The 17500-nt window shown below is 43.5% G+C and overlaps 1 long non-coding RNA gene across 1 annotated transcript in view; it reads left to right on the forward strand.

Moving 5' to 3' along the window:
- The window catches only part of LOC147012870 (uncharacterized), a 12226-nt gene extending 3873 nt beyond the window's left edge, over window positions 1–8353 (forward strand). The window contains exons 2-3 of the long non-coding RNA XR_015050954.1: window positions 4848–4956; window positions 7661–8353. This is a non-coding gene — a long non-coding RNA (uncharacterized LOC147012870). The remainder of the gene's footprint in view (window positions 1–4847; window positions 4957–7660) is intronic.
- The last annotated feature ends 9147 nt before the right edge of the window (window positions 8354–17500 follow it).

Consider the following 17500-nt stretch of genomic DNA (forward strand, 5'->3'; position numbering starts at 1 on the left):
CACCTGTCCACAGGTGATGCTCTTCCCCCTCACAGATTCCTCGCACATAGGCCTCCTTGTCCACCCTCAGTGCACCTACAGTTTTACGCCTCAGCTACCTGAACAGCTCAGCTCTGCCATTCAGCCTGGCCCTGCGACTCTGGTCAATGGTATCCAGTGTCCCTTGAGAGACAAAATTCTTCTTTGCCCTGCAGTGAGTTCCAAGACATCCACCGGCAACATCAAGGACCGTGGTCTTTAAGGCACTCCACAACTCTTCAGGACCCCGCAAAGCACCCAGACCCCCCAAGTGTCCACTCAGCCTGTTCGCAAACTCCTCAGCTACTCTCTCATCCCTGAGCTTGGCAACATCCAGCCTTGGCTGGGATGGTACCATTCTCCAGGATTTAAGGTGCAGCTTTAGAGTTGCTACAACAAGCCTGTGGTCAGTATTGAGGAACTGAGCACTCCGGTAGACCCTGCAGTTCTGGATCATCCTCCAACGACCGTCAATGAGGACATGGTTAATCTCCCGTGCTGCACCGCCAGCGTTGGAATACCAAGTCCAGCGATGAGCTTGTGGGCGCTGAAACCATGAACCAGCCACCCTAAGTCCAGGACTTCTTGCAAAGTCAAGGAACTTAGTGCTATTCTGGTTCATAGTTCCTGACCTATGGGGACCAACACACATATCATAACCATCCGTATCAGTTCCAGTCGATGCATTGAAATCCCCAAAGACTAGAAGTGTATCTCGTCTGGGGCACTGATCAACCACAGACTCGAGTGTGGCGTAGAATGCATCCTTCACGGTGAGATCACTCGCCTCAGTCGGAGCATAAACAGAGACCAGGGAAATGACACCTAAGGAGTGACGAATCCTTAATCTCATAATACGCTCGTTGACCGGTGTTACCTCAATTATCATTGGGGTCAGCTTATTGGACACAGCTACAGCAACTCCTTGGGTATGGTCACCATCAGAGTGACCAGACCAATAGTAGGTGTAACCACCCACCATTATCTCGCCGCAATCCGGTCTCCAAACCTCAGAGAGTGCTGCAATGACGATGTCCAAACGCTTGAGCTCAGATGATAACAGAGACAGGTGATCGTCCTCTCTTAGGACAAGGACATTCCAGGCACCCACCCGAAGGTACCGCCTCAGGTTAACCCAAGGAGACCGCCGTCTGGTGGACTACACCTCAGCACCACTCCGACACACTCTCCCGCAATCTGACCCAGGGATGTTACCCCGTGGTTTCCCTCCTATCATCAAAGATTGGGGGTCCCAAAGGCTTTGCCCCAATCCCGTCATCCGGTGAGCTGCCCTGCGAAGGGAAGCTGCACAGGAGGTACTCCCACGGAGTGGGTTTTCAGATTTTTTTGCGTTTTTGTGTTTTGCGGAATGAAGGGTTTTACGCTGGCCGGAGTGCAAATCCTGCCACCAACCTCCTAATAAAAAAAAGTAACCCAACTGCAGGAGGACGTCCGCAGACACAGTTGGGCACTAGATATGGATGGCCGATGGCTCACAAGGAGCTCCTCCACCCTTTGATCTGTACCTGTACGAGCTCCAGCTCACTCTATTACTGCAACTATTCTATCCACGATCTCCAGCTCACTCTATTACTGTAACTATTCCAGACACGGTCTCTAGCTCACTCAATTACTGTAACTATTCTATCCACGATCTCCAGCTCACTCTATTGCTGTGACTATTCCATACACGATCTCTACCTCACTCTATTGCTGTAAATATCCCATACACGATCTCGACCTCACTCTTTTGCTGTAAATATTCCATACACGATCTCTACCTCACTCTGTTGTTTAAAATATTTGATCCACAGTCTCTCGCTCACTCTATTGCTGTAAATATTTGATCAACGGTCTCGAGCTCACCCTATTGTTGTAACGATTCCATACACGATCTCCAGCTCACTCTATTGCTGTGACTATTCTATCCATGTCTCTAGCTCACTCTATTGTTGTCATGATTCGATCCATGATCTCTAGCTCACTCTATTGCTGTGACTATTCCATTCACAATATCTAACTCACTCTATTGTTGTGAGGATTCGATCCATGGTCAAAGGCTCACTCTATTGTTGTGAATATTTGATCCACGGTCTCTCGCTCACTTTTTTGCTGTGACGATTCGATCCATGGTCTCCAGCTGTTACTGTGCTTTTCAAGCCAAGTGCAAGGTGCTAAAGGGAGGCCTATTTTGAGGAGAAACTGGCAAATGTGTTTGTCTCATCATCCATCTCGTCGTGAATTATCCCATGACTTGGAGTACATGTCAAGCAGTTTGGTGGGAAAATGGCAAAGGGTTATTCTTTAACACTGTGGAAAGAACTGTTATCAAAGAGCACGGATTGATTGGGTGAAGCCGATCCTATCTGACTGCATTGCCACTCTGATGGACACCAGTTAGATGCAATTAGTATTTTGCTCTTGTCGCCTCCACCATAAAGGCCAGGCAGATGTATGTGAACCTCTACACGTCAAGGACGACCTCCACACACTGATGGATTAAAGGACGTAAGAATGAAGCATTTTTTCCAATGACCATGTGGGCACCGAATTAAAGCATGTTCGATTTTGTTTACGGGCATTCAACATGGCCACGTTAATGACACTCCAACAGATGCTTGGACACTGTTTGGCAAAACAACACACCTGTCTATTCTGATATTGATTCAACCCAGCGCTCCCAGCTTATTGCATCACATTTTATTTCATACACTTCATAAAATTTATTTAAAGCATGCATTTTGATCTCACATGTGCTATCAGATTCCTCATTCCTTTACCTTTTCACTCTGTTATTGTTAATTTGCTCTACTTTATTGGACGTGCTTTCAACCTCCTTTTTCAGTTCAAGATGTAGGATCATGGAAGTGTGAGGAGACAATTAAGGACAAAGTTACCTGTCCAACAAAGTTTTGCGCAGAAAGAGCGGAGGAGGCCATTCAACAAATCATGCCTGTGCTGCACCCACCCGCAAAATGTGTTTATATTAGGTCAGTGGGCAGCAGGTGGAGAATGAATGATCAGGAAAAGAGGAGAGAGAAGAGGGGAAACCATGAAAGCTGTAAGTAAGAGGGTTGGGTCAGTAGGGTTAATTGGGGTCAAAATGATTGCGGGTAGAAATGGGAGATGGACATGAGATGGTGGTGCACTGGATGCTTGAAACCCTCTAAGGAAGAGTGAGATTGAACACCCTCTGGAAGGAGGTTCCATGAAAGGGTTAAAATTGGAACAAAGGAGTATAGGTTTTCGTTAAGTCCGGAAGTCTTTGTAAACGATTCCATCTCACATGGACAGTGGCACAGACTGAACAAATTATTTTCGATGAAATTCCATTTTGTCCTATTTATTGTGGGATTTATTCTCTCCCTTTGTGAGTTATAACCCGGATCAATGGCCCTGTGTCGTCTTATCTGTTTTCCACTGCAGATAAGTCGGAGTTGCTGCTCATCCTGATTCGACTCGGCCTGGAATTTTCTCTTTCATAAACGGAATAACAATGATGGAAACTTGTACAACAATCATTATTATTGAAAGATGAAAAGTTTCTAAAATAAGAAAAAACATGTTATGAGCATTTCAGGAGATTACGGAAGTTGAAAAGAGTTTTGGGAACAAAATACTCAAAGTAATCTAAAACATGTAAACTTTCTATACAACTCCTTTAAAATGTCCTTATACATTAGAGAGGATATTGTTATTACTCTCGCCGAAGGAGAGGGTTTTGGGTCCGTTTGTTTGTCTGTTTGTTACTTGCAAAATCGAAGATTTTTTGAAGTACAGTATATTGGTCAGTCGATTTTGTTGTTCTGTCCGTCTGTCTGTCTGTCTGTCTGTTTGTCTGTTTATCGCCTACAGTTCACAATTCTAAACCGATCGTCATGAAACTTTACCACGTTGTAGAGATATTCTCAACTGAAAAGCCTATTGATTTTGAGGTCAAAGGTCAAAGGTTATCTTAAGGTCAAATTTCTGAGATCATCATTTTTCATGCGATTGACTTGAAAGTTAAGCAGCAATTGCATAATCCATCACTGAATTAGGAGAGCAACTATTTGAGGTAAAATGGTCAAAGGTAAACTCAAAGTCAAACTTCTAAAATAATCAAATTACAACTGAAAATTGTCAATTTTCATCTGATTAACCTGAAAATTAATCAGCAATTGCATAGTGCATCACTGAATTTGGAAACCAACTATTTTTGAGGACAAAAGGTCAAAGGTCAAAGGTTATCTTAAGGTCAAATTTCTGAGATCATCATTTTTCATGCGATTGACTTGAAAGTTAAGCAGCAATTGCATAATCCATCACTGAATTAGGAGAGCAACTATTTGAGGTAAAATGGTCAAAGGTAAACTCAAAGTCAAACTTCTAAAATAATCAAATTACAACTGAAAATTGTCAATTTTCATCTGATTAACCTGAAAATTAATCAGCAATTGCATAGTGCATCACTGAATTTGGAAACCAACTATTTTTGAGGACAAAAGGTCAAAGGTCAACATTAAGCCAACATAACACTTCAACTCCTTCACCACTCAAGTTCAAACTTCAAAAATCATCAATTTCAATCTGAAAAATAATAAATTTTCATCTGATTGACCTGAGCTTTGATTAAGATTGTGAATTCTAATCTCAATGAAATGGACAATTTGATGTTTCCATCGCAGCCTTTGGAAAGGTAGGTGGATTTTGCAAGTATCGTGCTCTGCATGACATCTTTTTCTTGTCACTTGCAAAATGGAAGATTTTTCATGTATACTGGTTAATCGATTTTATTATTCTGTCTGTCTGACTGTCTGTCTGTCTGTTTGTCTGTTTATCGCCTACAGGTCACAATTTTCATCTGATCTTCACGAAACTTCACCATATGGTAGAGATTGTCACAAGGAAGATGCCTATTATTTTTGAGGTCAAAAGGTCAAAAGGTCAACAACTTAGGTGAGATTTCTAAACTCCTCAATTTTCATCCGATTGACTTGAAATTTGAAGATAATTTATATATCAGGTCAGTGAATTCAACTAGCCCATTACGTATGAGGTGAACATGAACCAAAAGGTCAACATAGGCCAAAGGTCAACAACTGAGGTGGTATTTCTAAAATCCTCAATTTTCATCTGATTGACTTGAAATTTGAAGAGGATTTATATTTCAGGTCACTGAATTCAATAACAACTTTTTGGGGGGTTCACATCAGCCAAAAGGTCAACATAGGCCCAACAGCTTGGTAAAAAAAAACTTAAAACCCCACATTACCATTCCCTTGTGTTTGAGGTGACCGAGATGAGATTTTGTACAAAAGGTGTTTTTGCATCACTCTAATCGGGATGCAGAGAACCATTTGGGATTTGAGGAACTTTGGCGATTACACAAAGAGTCATAAGTCAAAACTGATCGCAAAATGAACCCTTTTGGCCTGCTATCGTCTTTCAACCAATGGAGGCAAGAACGTGCAAAAACATGGCGTAGCACACACAGCCTCTTTAGGATAAAGCAGATAAACATTGGTTTTGTGAGTCTCTGATTTTATAAGGGTCAAATAGGATATTGGAATACCTTCTTTCATTCTTCCTTTTCAATATAAAACCATATATATAATTACTCAGCAAAAAAAAATTATTACGAAATATATCTACAACTTTCCGACATACTGGGTGGTTAAAATGATTAAACAAGTCTTTTACGAATCATTTGATTCAAGGTGATAGGGATTTGTAATTTGTTCAGAGTGACGACAATAGTTCACTTACTCTTCATGAAAGAAACTATGGGGTCTTCATCATCCACCAACTAATAATACAAGCAGATAGGACATCCACCCAGTTTAACGTCCATCCGAGGGACGATGGTCACTGTGATACAACACCCTGTCTGTGAAACACCAATCGGACAGTTTATATTTAGGTTGGGAATCGAACCAGACTAAAGAGCTCAAAGGATCATTTTACCTCATATATAAATATATATATATATATATATATATATATATATATATATATATATATATATTAGTAAAACTCTCATCTTCTATATATGTATGTATGTATGTATGTATGTATGTATGTTCCCCAAATACAGCCAAAACGGTACATGATAGCACAAAAATTTTAGGGCAACCTTACTCACCATTCTCCTGCGGTGTGCAGTGTCAAGTTTCATTAAAATCGGGCAACGAAAAAAATTATTAAAAAATCAATTCCCGATTCAGTGAAGTTCTCTTCGGGATTATTTGATCAATGCAAACAACCTCATCGGTATAGTTCGCTGGAGCTATCTTTTTTTTTTTTTCTTGAAATGTTTTTTTTTTCATCATCTGCTATCAGAACGGGACCCCAACGGGTTCAGGGGTCGTCTAGTTATTATATATTTACATGATATTGTATTGTTGCGGTTCTGCGAAGCTGGCACTCCTCCGAGGCAATAGCACCCAACATATACCGATCCCAAGACAGTTATTTCGTTAGTATTCATTTAGTTAGCCCTTTTCACATATCTAGTGGGTACATGTGACAAAATACGTTGCTTCGGACTTTTAGTTCGGTCTTTACCCCTGATTATTTCATTTCTTTCAATCACTATATTTCACACACAAACCATGCACGTCAGGCCAGTAACACGTTTCGCGGAGCGTCAAGAAGGTGCAGCGATCACCTCATTTGCATTTGCACGCCGTTTCCTGTTCAAACTGTGCACCATAGACCAACCGATACCACATCTCAGACCATGCTCACCTCAACGCTACTTCCATCCATCCATTGGGACCATATTATGTGCAGAGCGTTTGTGCTGCCTTTAGCAGTCTCCTTGGCTATTGGGCACAAACCTGGACAGGTTGCCACTCCGATACAGGATACCAGCAAGCTGGCACTCATTTTGCCGACCTCGGAAGGATGACAGGCACAGTCAAACCCACCTGGTATTAATTCAGCAGCTGAGTGGGATCCGAAGCCAACCACCCTAAACATTAAGCAAACACTAAGCATATCACTCCAATCCTCGCCGTAATTCTCACAACACCTTCTAAAAATCTCCACAACAACCTACGCTCAGTCTCCTCAACACAATCACCTCATCCACTGCAGTCTCCTCACCAGAACCTCCTCAATCACTACCAACACTTCAACTCCTTCACCACAAATGCCACAGTGCTTCCTATACCTCACTACAACCACTACAAACCACCGCAACCACAGCTAGCTTGTTGAGCGCTCACCACAGTCTCCGAGGATGCCGGAGGAATGAAGGATATTATGAGCCGGGGTATTTTGAAGTGTAACTTGAAGCGCAAATATGCGCTGGGCTCGTTCAATGACAACCGGGTAGCCCTGGTGCTCTGCTAGATAACAATGTCTAAACAGAGATAAGCAAACGTTCATGGCCGGAGAGCGCTCCCTCCAACCCTCGACCAATGTAAATTACAGAGTCTTGTCGAATGACCCAGCTGAGAAGCAACTGAGGCCATTTTCGACTCTGGGGTCTGGCAGGGTGTGGCTCTGGCTCGGGGTGACATCGATGTGTCAATGGGGGAGTTTAGAAATGTACACAGGCACTTTTGATCCACTTTTTGACTCCTCATTCACTCCGCACTCGATAAAAAGAGAGCAAATCAGAGCCATAAGTAAAGTCTCTTCATCCTTTGTCCAGAACCTTTGCCAAGCCAAGCATCATCCGAGCTGAGAGGGCAGTGCAACCAAGCAAAGTGAGCAGGGTGGTGCGAGCATTCTCAGGGTTGTTGCCGGGTCATTCCTAGGTTATCGGCGCTCGGCTTTGACGGCATTCCACAGTCATACTTGTGTACCATACATTTACAGATTCTCTTACACATGACCCATTAAGCTATCTCTCATGCATCTTCTCTTCCATTTGATTCTCTCATCCACTGTGGACGCACAAACTAAAAGAGCAACAATTACCAACTTGCACCTCTCACACTTCCTCTTACATCATGCTGCACTACATTTTTGCAGCTCCCACTCACCCACAGGAAGCACCCCCAGTTTTCTTCCCTCTTCCCCTTCCTAAGTGATTGGGTTGTGTCGGTCCATCGACCATGCCAGGTACAACGAGGTTGCCTACACCTCAACTGCTTCTCCTCTTTCTGAACTCTCTATATTCCTATCTTCCTCAGGTGTGTGTGTGTGTGTGTGTGTGTGAGTGTTTGTGTGTGTGATGGTGCCTGTAACATGTGTAGCATTCTAGAAGATTGCATAAGTTTATCTCGGGTTAATTCTTCTTTGTGCCCTCTTTTTATTTTTGTACATATTTGCACTTATTTTACTATATCCACAATTCCTTGCTTTCCCTTGCTGTATATTTTGTGAATAAACCCCTTTTTAATGTGCCACATAACTTTCCTTGCCATGCTTGTAATAAATTGCTTGTTATAAATGTACCCAGCTCGTTTTGTCTTTTCCTTCATTGGTCTAGCATGGTCCACACATTAGCTTAGCTTGGACATTCTACCCCAATAATTTGCTCTTATTAGCCAGCACACACTCACTGTATCGCTTGGTAGGAATCCGAGTGACGCTGAGGGCACGAGACCCGAATTGACTCAGCCATTCGCAGTTAAGATATCACGCGAAGTAGTGTAACCCTGCCTGGATTGGCCGTGCCAGTCGGCATTCGTGGTTGTCTGGCAAACTGTAGGTGCACGGAGTTATCTATCACCAGCAGCCTCAGGACTGGTCATTCGAGAGGGACCTGAGTGCTTCCCGTCGTGGCGAGCCCCAAATCCCGAATCCATACCAATATTATATGAGGAAAAGTACCCGTCAGCAGTGATGGGAAAAGCTTTAGTTAATCTATCAATTCAAATTATTTCATGCACTCTAAAAAGGTAATTTGTATTCCACCTAACCCCAACAAATTGTTTTCATCCAGAGCCAAAGATCTTAGCTACTGATACCGCCCACGGCAAAATGGTGGTGGTGAAACGTCGGGAGGTGGAGGTTGGATTTGTCGAAAAAGGTGGCAAACTAACCTGCTTGTGAAATAGAATTTGGCATCAACATTACTCATGCCTGTTCCACCGTCATTTCACAAGTGAATGTTGAGCTTTTCAAATGCAGGGCAGGAAGCGACAGCCAGAAACGGGAGACAGCCAAACATGTGAACACATGGACAGACGCCATGGTTTGCATTATATCATAGATTAAATATTCAGTTACCGTTTATTGTACGATTGTGATTATTTCATCACAAGAACCTTTTGAACTCCCCTTTTACATTTTCTGACCCTCTAACAACATCAAAAGTGTTTCGAACACTGTGAGCTACACCTGGTTTTGCACCGAGCTGTGATGCACAGAACCTTATTTTGCGATTTCATGTGGCATGTCTCGGAAGGCATGATCTACTTGCATTTCCTTCGCAAAGTTGAACAAATCAGGAAAATCACGTGATTAATATGTCAATGAAAGAGCAACCTGATGTTAGAGAACAATGTAATTCCAAGATCAAACTTACAAATCCCAATTTTACTCTTTCACATGATAAGTTTGATGAGATTAAAGATGGTTGAACACCCACAAAGATTAAGGGCAGTATTCAGACATCAAGACATTCAAGTAATCCAATGACTGTCACCCTTCCATTGAACATGCAAGTGTGCCTCAAAACCAGGGGTTAGCAACATTGCAAGTCGACAAGAGGTGACTGATGTTTACCATGACATCACATCATTACCTCTTTTTTTTTTTTTGTATACCTTGGTCGAGGCTCGTATGAGAGCTAACACACAACTCACAGCAAGGAGGCATGAGACAAGAGGGGCGGGAGTGGAAGGGACAAAACAGTGGGGGAACAGACACATTAGGTGAACTGTGGAAGGGAGAGGGATGGGGATGGGACGGGGAACATGGCGAAGAGAAGATGGACATTTCAGGGATTTTCAGGAAGGAAAGCAGGAGAAATGAAGGAAGTGGGCTTGGGTGGATTATCGGGGGTAGAAAAGATCGAGGATTTGGATGGGGGAAGATAAGAGGTGGTGGTGAACAGCTGTTTTGAAAGCCTGGAGGGAAGAATGGGAAAGAATAGAGTGAGGAAGTTTATTCCAAAGGCGGGAAAAAAGAGGAATGAAAGAGTGAAGATGAGCAGTGATTCGTGATTTTGGTAGTTTTACCAGAAGGGGGTTGTTGGCGGACCTTGAGCGCCCTGTGGAAATGTGGTGGGGACAAATCGCAGAGAGAGAGCAGGGGGGGGGCAAGGCTGGAGAGAAGTCGGTAGAAGACAGAAAGACCACCGACCAACCTGCGGTGATTGAGTGAGAGGCCCAAAGACTCAGCTTCATTGCGGGAGATGCCGATGATCTTAAATGCCCTGGTTTCGACAGCGTGAAGCCGAGAAAGGTGGGAGGCAGGAGCACCAGCCCAGAGGGGAGAGCAGTACTCCATCAGGCTACGGACAAAAGCTTTGTAAGTGGTCAGGAGCTCAAGAGGGCCGAGGAAGGACTTAGCACGACGGAGGATTCCCAGTCGGCGACTGGCTTTTGAGGCGAGGTTGGAAATGTGACTTTCCCAGGAAAGGTCATGGCAGATAGTGAGACCTAGAAGCTTGAAAGAAAAGACTTCTTCCAGAGGATTGTTGAGAAAGTGGATGGGGGGTTTTTGTAAACGGTCCTTTCAAAGAGACATAGTGAGAGTGTGAGATTTGTCTGGATTGAAAGACATGTTCCACGTGTTGGACCAGTTTGTGATTTTATCCAGATCTGCAGTGAGTGAAGAAGCTGCTGCTTGCCGGTCTGAGGGATGACAGATGGTACGGCAGAGGGTGGAGTCGTCGGCAAAGAGAAATAGAGGATTTTCCAGAGAGTCCGAGAGATCATTGATGAAAACCAGAAAAAGAACAGGGCCCAGAACGCTACCTTGAGGAACTCCAGCCTGCACAGGAAGAGGGGATGAAAGAACTCCATTTAGGGCCACACGTTGACTGCGACAGGAGAGGAAGTCTGCGAGCCATGAGTGGAGATGGCCTTGAATACCATGGGAAGAGAGTTTGGTGAGTAGGGCAGGGTGCCAGACTGTGTCAAAAGCACGTGATATGTCCAGGGATACGGCTCGGATTTCCTGTCTGGCATTGAGGACCTCCATCCATTGATGGGAGAGCAGAAGCAGCATATCCAGGATAGAGTGACCTGGTCTGAAACCAAATTGATGATTGGAAATCAAGCCATTGGAGAAGAGGAAGGATTTCATATCTTAGGCGATGATGGATTCCATCACCTTGCTGATGATTGGGAGAAGGCTGATTGGTCTGTAGTTACAGGGATCTGTTTTTGCACCTTTTTATGCAGGGCAGTGATGATAGCAGATTTCCAAGCAGATGGCAGATGACCTTGGGCAAATGAGAGGGTGAATAGAACAGAGAGAGGGTGAGCAAGAGCAGAAGAGCAGGCTTTGAGGACACGTGGGCTGATGCCGTCTGGACCGGTTGCAGAATCTGACTCGAGGTTTGAAAGCAAGCTCTCCACCTTGTCAGGAGAAAAGGATACAGAGTCCAGGGACAGTTGGGTGCGACTGGGTAAAGTGGGTAGAGATAGAGATGGGTTTAGGACACAAGATTTAGCTGCAAACACCGAGTTTAGACATTCAGCTTTATCACGTGTGGAATCAGCAGTGCGGCCATTTGAGGTAAGGGAGGGTATGGAGGGGGAACATACACCAGAAACAGATTTGATTAAACGCCACCAGGATTTTGAGGAGGGAGAGAGGTTTGAGAGTTCAGACTTGAGATGAGAAAGATGTTGTTTTCTGGATTCCTAAGGGTAGATACACACTTGTTCCGAGCTTTGTGGAAAGAACTGAGATTGCCCTCAGTTGGGTTTGCTTTCCATGAGGCAAAGGCAAGTTGTTTCAGGACAACTGCCTCGCCACAAGCTTCAGTAAACCAAGGACGGGAGGAAGGGTAAGACAACTGAACACGAGAGGGGATAAATCTGTGCATGAGGGAGAGCAAGTTTCTTTGAAAGAATTCCCAGGATGAGTTGATGTTTGAGAAAGTAGTGATAGGAGACCAGTCTGTAAGTTTGATGGCTGCTCGGAGACCCTGCCAGTCGGCTTGAGTGAAATGCCAGACTCGACGGCGGTGAGGTGGTTCTCTGATAACAGCCAGAGAGATGTCCACTTTGACAAGGACGTGGTCAGAAGAACCAATTGGAGCGAAGGAAGAGCAGCAGATATTGTCAGGGAAATTTGTCAAAATCAGATCCAGAAGAGATGGCGTACCATTGGTTGAGATCCGGGTCGGGAAGTTGACCGATTGAGTCAGTCCCAATGAGTCGCAGGTGGAGGTGGGGGTGCCACCTCTGCCACCGAAGGTGGAGGGAGGGTATGTTTTCACCCCGGTTTGGTACTTGCGAAATCCAAGATTCGCAAGTGCATTGGTTGGACTGCTCAGGTATTCCGTCTATCTGTTTGTCTGTATGTCAATCACCTACAGGTCACATTTTTATTCCCATCTTTCGGAAACTTCACCAATTAGTCTTTCTCTATCGAGTGCAGCCTGTGGCTGCTGGTTGCATCATTGGCTGGGACGCGGCTATGCCGCTGATACAGTGTCCCCCTTACCAGTACACTGGTGCTCATTTTGCTGACCTCTGAAGGATGCCAGGATGAGTCAACCTCCTGGTGTATTTTTTAATTCAACAGCCAACAGGGCTTGAACTCAGGACCCTAGGATCCCAAGCCACCACCCTAACCACTAAGCACTAAGACAACACCAGGCTTACCAACTGGTGGAGATATTGATAAGCTGAAAGCCCATTGTTTATTGAGGTCAATAGGTGAAAAGGTCAAAATCACATAAATCGTCAATGCTCATCCGATTTACTTGATGCCGATGTATATAATGATAATAATGAGTTTATTGTGATATTTATATATATATTATATATATATATATATATATATATATATATATATATATATATATATATATATATGTGATGCACATACAATAAGAAGTATTCTGACAGTGTGTGATTAAAAATTACATTGAATAAGACGTAGAATAAGAAATAGAATCGTTGTGATGAGTGTAGAGAGCCAAAAAACAAACATTTTGGTGATGAAATGAGTGGCATGGTTTAAAATATCCATATCCATTCTTTATATGCTCACAAAACTTTAGACATAGATTCATTGAGGGTCTGGATTGCAGTTGGGTAAAAGCTGTCATGCAAGCGATTACAGTTTGTCTTGATGGAACGATAACGTTTACCCGAGCATAGAGGTTCAAAAATGTCGTGGGCCGGGTGGAACTCACCTCGGATGATAGCTTTTACTCTTTTCGCTACTCGACTGGAGTATACGCTCTCGATGGAAGAGAGATCACACCCAATAATTTTACAAGCAGTCTTTAGTATCCTGTTGAGTCGGGATCAGTCGTCCCACGTCGAGCTGCCACACTCGACCGTGAATGACAGAATCAGGACACTTTCTATCACTGCCCGATATAACTTCATCAACACAGGATGGCCGACACTGAAACTTGTCAACCTTCGGAGAAGGAACAACCGTTGCTGACCTTCATTTATCTCTGGTGATTGGTGTTTATCTCCCACTTAAGCTCATAACCTTCGTCACCAAAGGTGTCTCTCTCTGTCTGTCTGTTTGTTTGTGTGCAGGATATCTCAAGACGTTACAGACGGATTCGGCCGAAACTTGGTCGACAGGTTGGGCGTGTGACAAGGAAGAATTCATTCGATTTTGGTAAAGATCCGAATCCGGATCCGGCTACTATAATTTTTTAATGATTCTTCACCATTGCGAGATGGGCCCAAAAACGTTATAGTGCATAGCATGATATCTCAAAAAGTTGTTGATGGATTCGTACGAAACTTTGTGGACGCTTTTGGTGTGTGACAAGGACGACGTGATTCGATTTTGGTGAAGATCCAAATCCAGATCCAGATACAAGAATGAAATTTTTTTAAAAAAAGTGATTCTTTACCATTGAGAGGTGGGGCCAAAAACGATATATAGCATGGTATTTCATAAATTTATTGGGCCTGATATGTTCTACTGGATCAGGAATTGTGTGGTGGAGGTATTCGCTCTACTGAGTGCCCTTCTGGTTGCAAATAGGTATGCCTAAAAATTTAAAAGAAATGACAATTTCAACTTCGGCATCGTGAATACCTGAGGATTGAAAGGGGAAGTTTGTTTTCCAGAAGTCAACAATAACTTCCTTTGTCTTCACGACGTTGATTTCAAGATTGTTTAGAGAACACCATCTACAATGTTTTCGACTTGATTACAGTAATCACTTTCATCACTATCGAGAATCAGGCCAGCAACAGTCATATCATCTGGAAATTTCACCACGAGTGAACCATCATATGCTGCGACACAATCATGAGTGAACAATGAATAAAAAATCTGGGATAAAACACAGCCCTGACCCTGCGGGTGACGACTTCTGGTTCCTGAGCTCTGGGTGATGTTCAGAGTGATCGTCTGAGAACTTTTCGAAACAATTTTTACCACCTGTGGTCTGTAAAAGAAAATCCAAAGGTCAGAGACGGATCGAACCATCACGACCAAGGGCATCGAGTTAAAAATGAAGTTTGTGAAGTGAAAGTTTTACTTTTGTAGATTTAGTCGAGGCTCATAAAAGAGCAAACACAAATAACATTTAACATAAGGAGCAGGAGACAAGAGGGGCAAGAGATGGACAGCACCTCAACAGTAGGGACCAGGGACATCAGGAGGTCAGAGAGAGAGAGAGAGAGAGACAGAGACAGAGACAGAGACAGAGACAGAGACAGAGACAGAGACAGAGAGAGAGAGAGAGAGAGAGAGAGAGAGAGAGAGAGAGAGAGAGAGAGAGAGAGAGAGAGAGAGAGAGAGAGAGAGAGAGAGAGAGAGAGAGAGAGAGAGAGAGTACGAGTACGAGTACACGGGGTAAACAAGATGAACATGACTGGGACTTTCAGGAATGAAAACGGAATTTGTAGGAGGTGGATTTGGGTTGGATTAATGGGGGTACAAAAGATCATTGGTTTGGATGGGAGAACAAAAGAGATGGTGGTGAACAGCTGTTTTGAAGACCTGGGTGGAAGAATGGGATTGAAGAGTGTGGGAGTTTGTTCTTGAGGTGGGGACAGAATGAGAAATGAAAAAGTGAAGGTGAGCAGTGATTCTTCATTTTGGCAGTTTCACCAGAAGGAGGTTGTATGCAGACCTTGAGCTCCCTGCAGAAATATTTGGGGGACAGAACACAGACAGAGCATGGGGTGAAAGGCCAGAGAAGTGTTGGTAGAAGACAGAAAAACCACCAATCTGTCTGTGGTGAGACAGTGAAAGACCCAAAGACTCAACTTCATCGCAGGAGATACGAATGATCCTAAAAGCCATACTTTCCACAGTGTGAATCCAAACTCGGTGTGAGGCAGGAGCACTAGCCCAGGAGAGAGAGAGAGAGAGAGAGAGAGAGAGAGAGAGAGAGAGAGAGAGAGAGAGAGAGAGAGAGAGAGAGAGAGAGAGAGAGAGAGAGAGAGAGAGAGAGAGAGAGAGAGAGAGAGAGAGAGAGAGAGAGAGAGAGAGAGAGAGAGAGAGAGAGAGAGAGAGAGAGAGAGAGAGAGAGAGAGAGAGAGAGAGAGAGAGAGAGAGAGAGAGAGAGAGAGAGAGAGAGAGAGAGAGAGAGAGAGAGAGAGAGAGAGAGAGAGAGAGAGAGAGAGAGAGAGAGAGAGAGAGAGAGAGAGAGAGAGAGAGAGAGAGAGAGAGAGAGAGAGAGAGAGAGAGAGAGAGAGAGAGAGAGAGATATATATATATATATATATATATATATATATATATATATATATATATATATATATATATATATATATATATATATATATGGAGATAGATTCCATCAAGCTGTGAATGAAGGCCTTATTGGTGGATAAGAGTTCAGGAGTCCCAAGGAAGGATTTTCTATGATGCACGATGCCCAGTCGGCAACTGCCTTTGCAGGCTAAATTTAAAATGTGGCTTGCCCAAGAAAGATCATGGCTGATAGTGAGACACAGGAATTTGAATGACAGAATCTCCTCAAGAGGATCACATGGAGGAGGTTGCCAGACGATCCTTTCAGAGAGAGATAGTGAGAGTGTGAGATTTGTCAGGATTGAAAGACATGTTCCAAGTGTTTGACCAGCTTGTGATTTTGTTAACGTCTGAAGAGAGGGAAGAGGCTGCAGTCTGCCTGTATGACGATGAGGGATGTCACGGCAGAGGATGGAGTCATCAGCAAATAGATAGAGGATTTTCCAGAGTCAGAGAGATCGTTGATGAAAATCAGGAATAGTATGGAAACAACAACATTGCCTTGGGAACCTGAATTGCAACATTGCCTTGGGAACCTTTGGAACATTGCCTTGGGAACCTGAATAACCCTTCTTTCCAAATCCCCCCTTAACAAACTAAGCAAGAAGTAACACTGAGCAAAAGATTGGCTGAGGTTCGAACCATCCACAGCAGAACGGAGTATCCACTGGTGCCATTTCTGTCCATAAAACATCGGAGTTCACTGGTGCCATTTCTGTCCATAAAACAAAATTTGCAGCGAGGCGGCAGCGAAGTCATTTAATGTTGATTGCTATTGCTCCTTTAATGGGTAAGCAGCACTAATGAAATTCACCCCTTTGAATCCGACTCCATCTGCTGAAGCCATTTGTAGGTCATAGCTAATCAGGATGGCGATGATAACCTGGCATCGTTGGAATGAGTGTCCTGCACTTAACCCGCGACACTGTCTGCGGAGCACGTTCCATGGATGGGCGATGTCACTAGGTGGATAAAAATCAATATTCCCCTCCACAAGCATGTTTGGCACCAAGGGAATTGCCAATTCCCTGATGGCTAAAACGACAACCAAACAGTGAATGCTTAAATGCTTTAGAAATTGCAACTGTAGCATCATGTGGGTGGAATGCCATTGTTGGCAGTTTTTGGGATGACACACAATGGAATTGGACCGACGGCAGGTACAATGGAAGCCGGAAATACAGTAATGTTGACATCGCTGATAACTGCATGTTTGATTCATAAATGATTCTTGCGATTGAATTATCAAATCGTGCAAAATAATGATCTCATTCGTTCGATGTTTTTTCCTGCATTGGTCGAATGACTTTCTTCCATTTCAGTTATATCTTACAAATGACTTCTCGCTTTCTGCTCCTGGAAACATTTGAGATATTGTGAAATTATTCACTCTTATAGAAGTTGTAAATTACACAGTGCATGAAAGTGCTTCAGATATGCAATTCCTATTTTTCTGTGACTTTGTCAGCTTGGGAATATGTTCTGTCATCATAACGTACGCACTCCCTGGAAGGAAAGAGCTATAAAAATGATACAAGGAATGCGCACGTCAAAGCAATATTATTGTGAGATGACGTATGGAGAATTACAATCGCCCAAAGTCGAAAAATATTTCTTTATTTTTCAAATGTAATTACTCATTATGGAGCAGAAGCGTAGAGTGACATGATGAATG

Source organism: Eptatretus burgeri, chromosome 14, assembly GCF_056783735.1.
Source record: "Eptatretus burgeri isolate ZD-2024b chromosome 14, Ebu_testis_v1, whole genome shotgun sequence".
Taxonomy (NCBI): domain Eukaryota; kingdom Metazoa; phylum Chordata; class Myxini; order Myxiniformes; family Myxinidae; genus Eptatretus; species Eptatretus burgeri.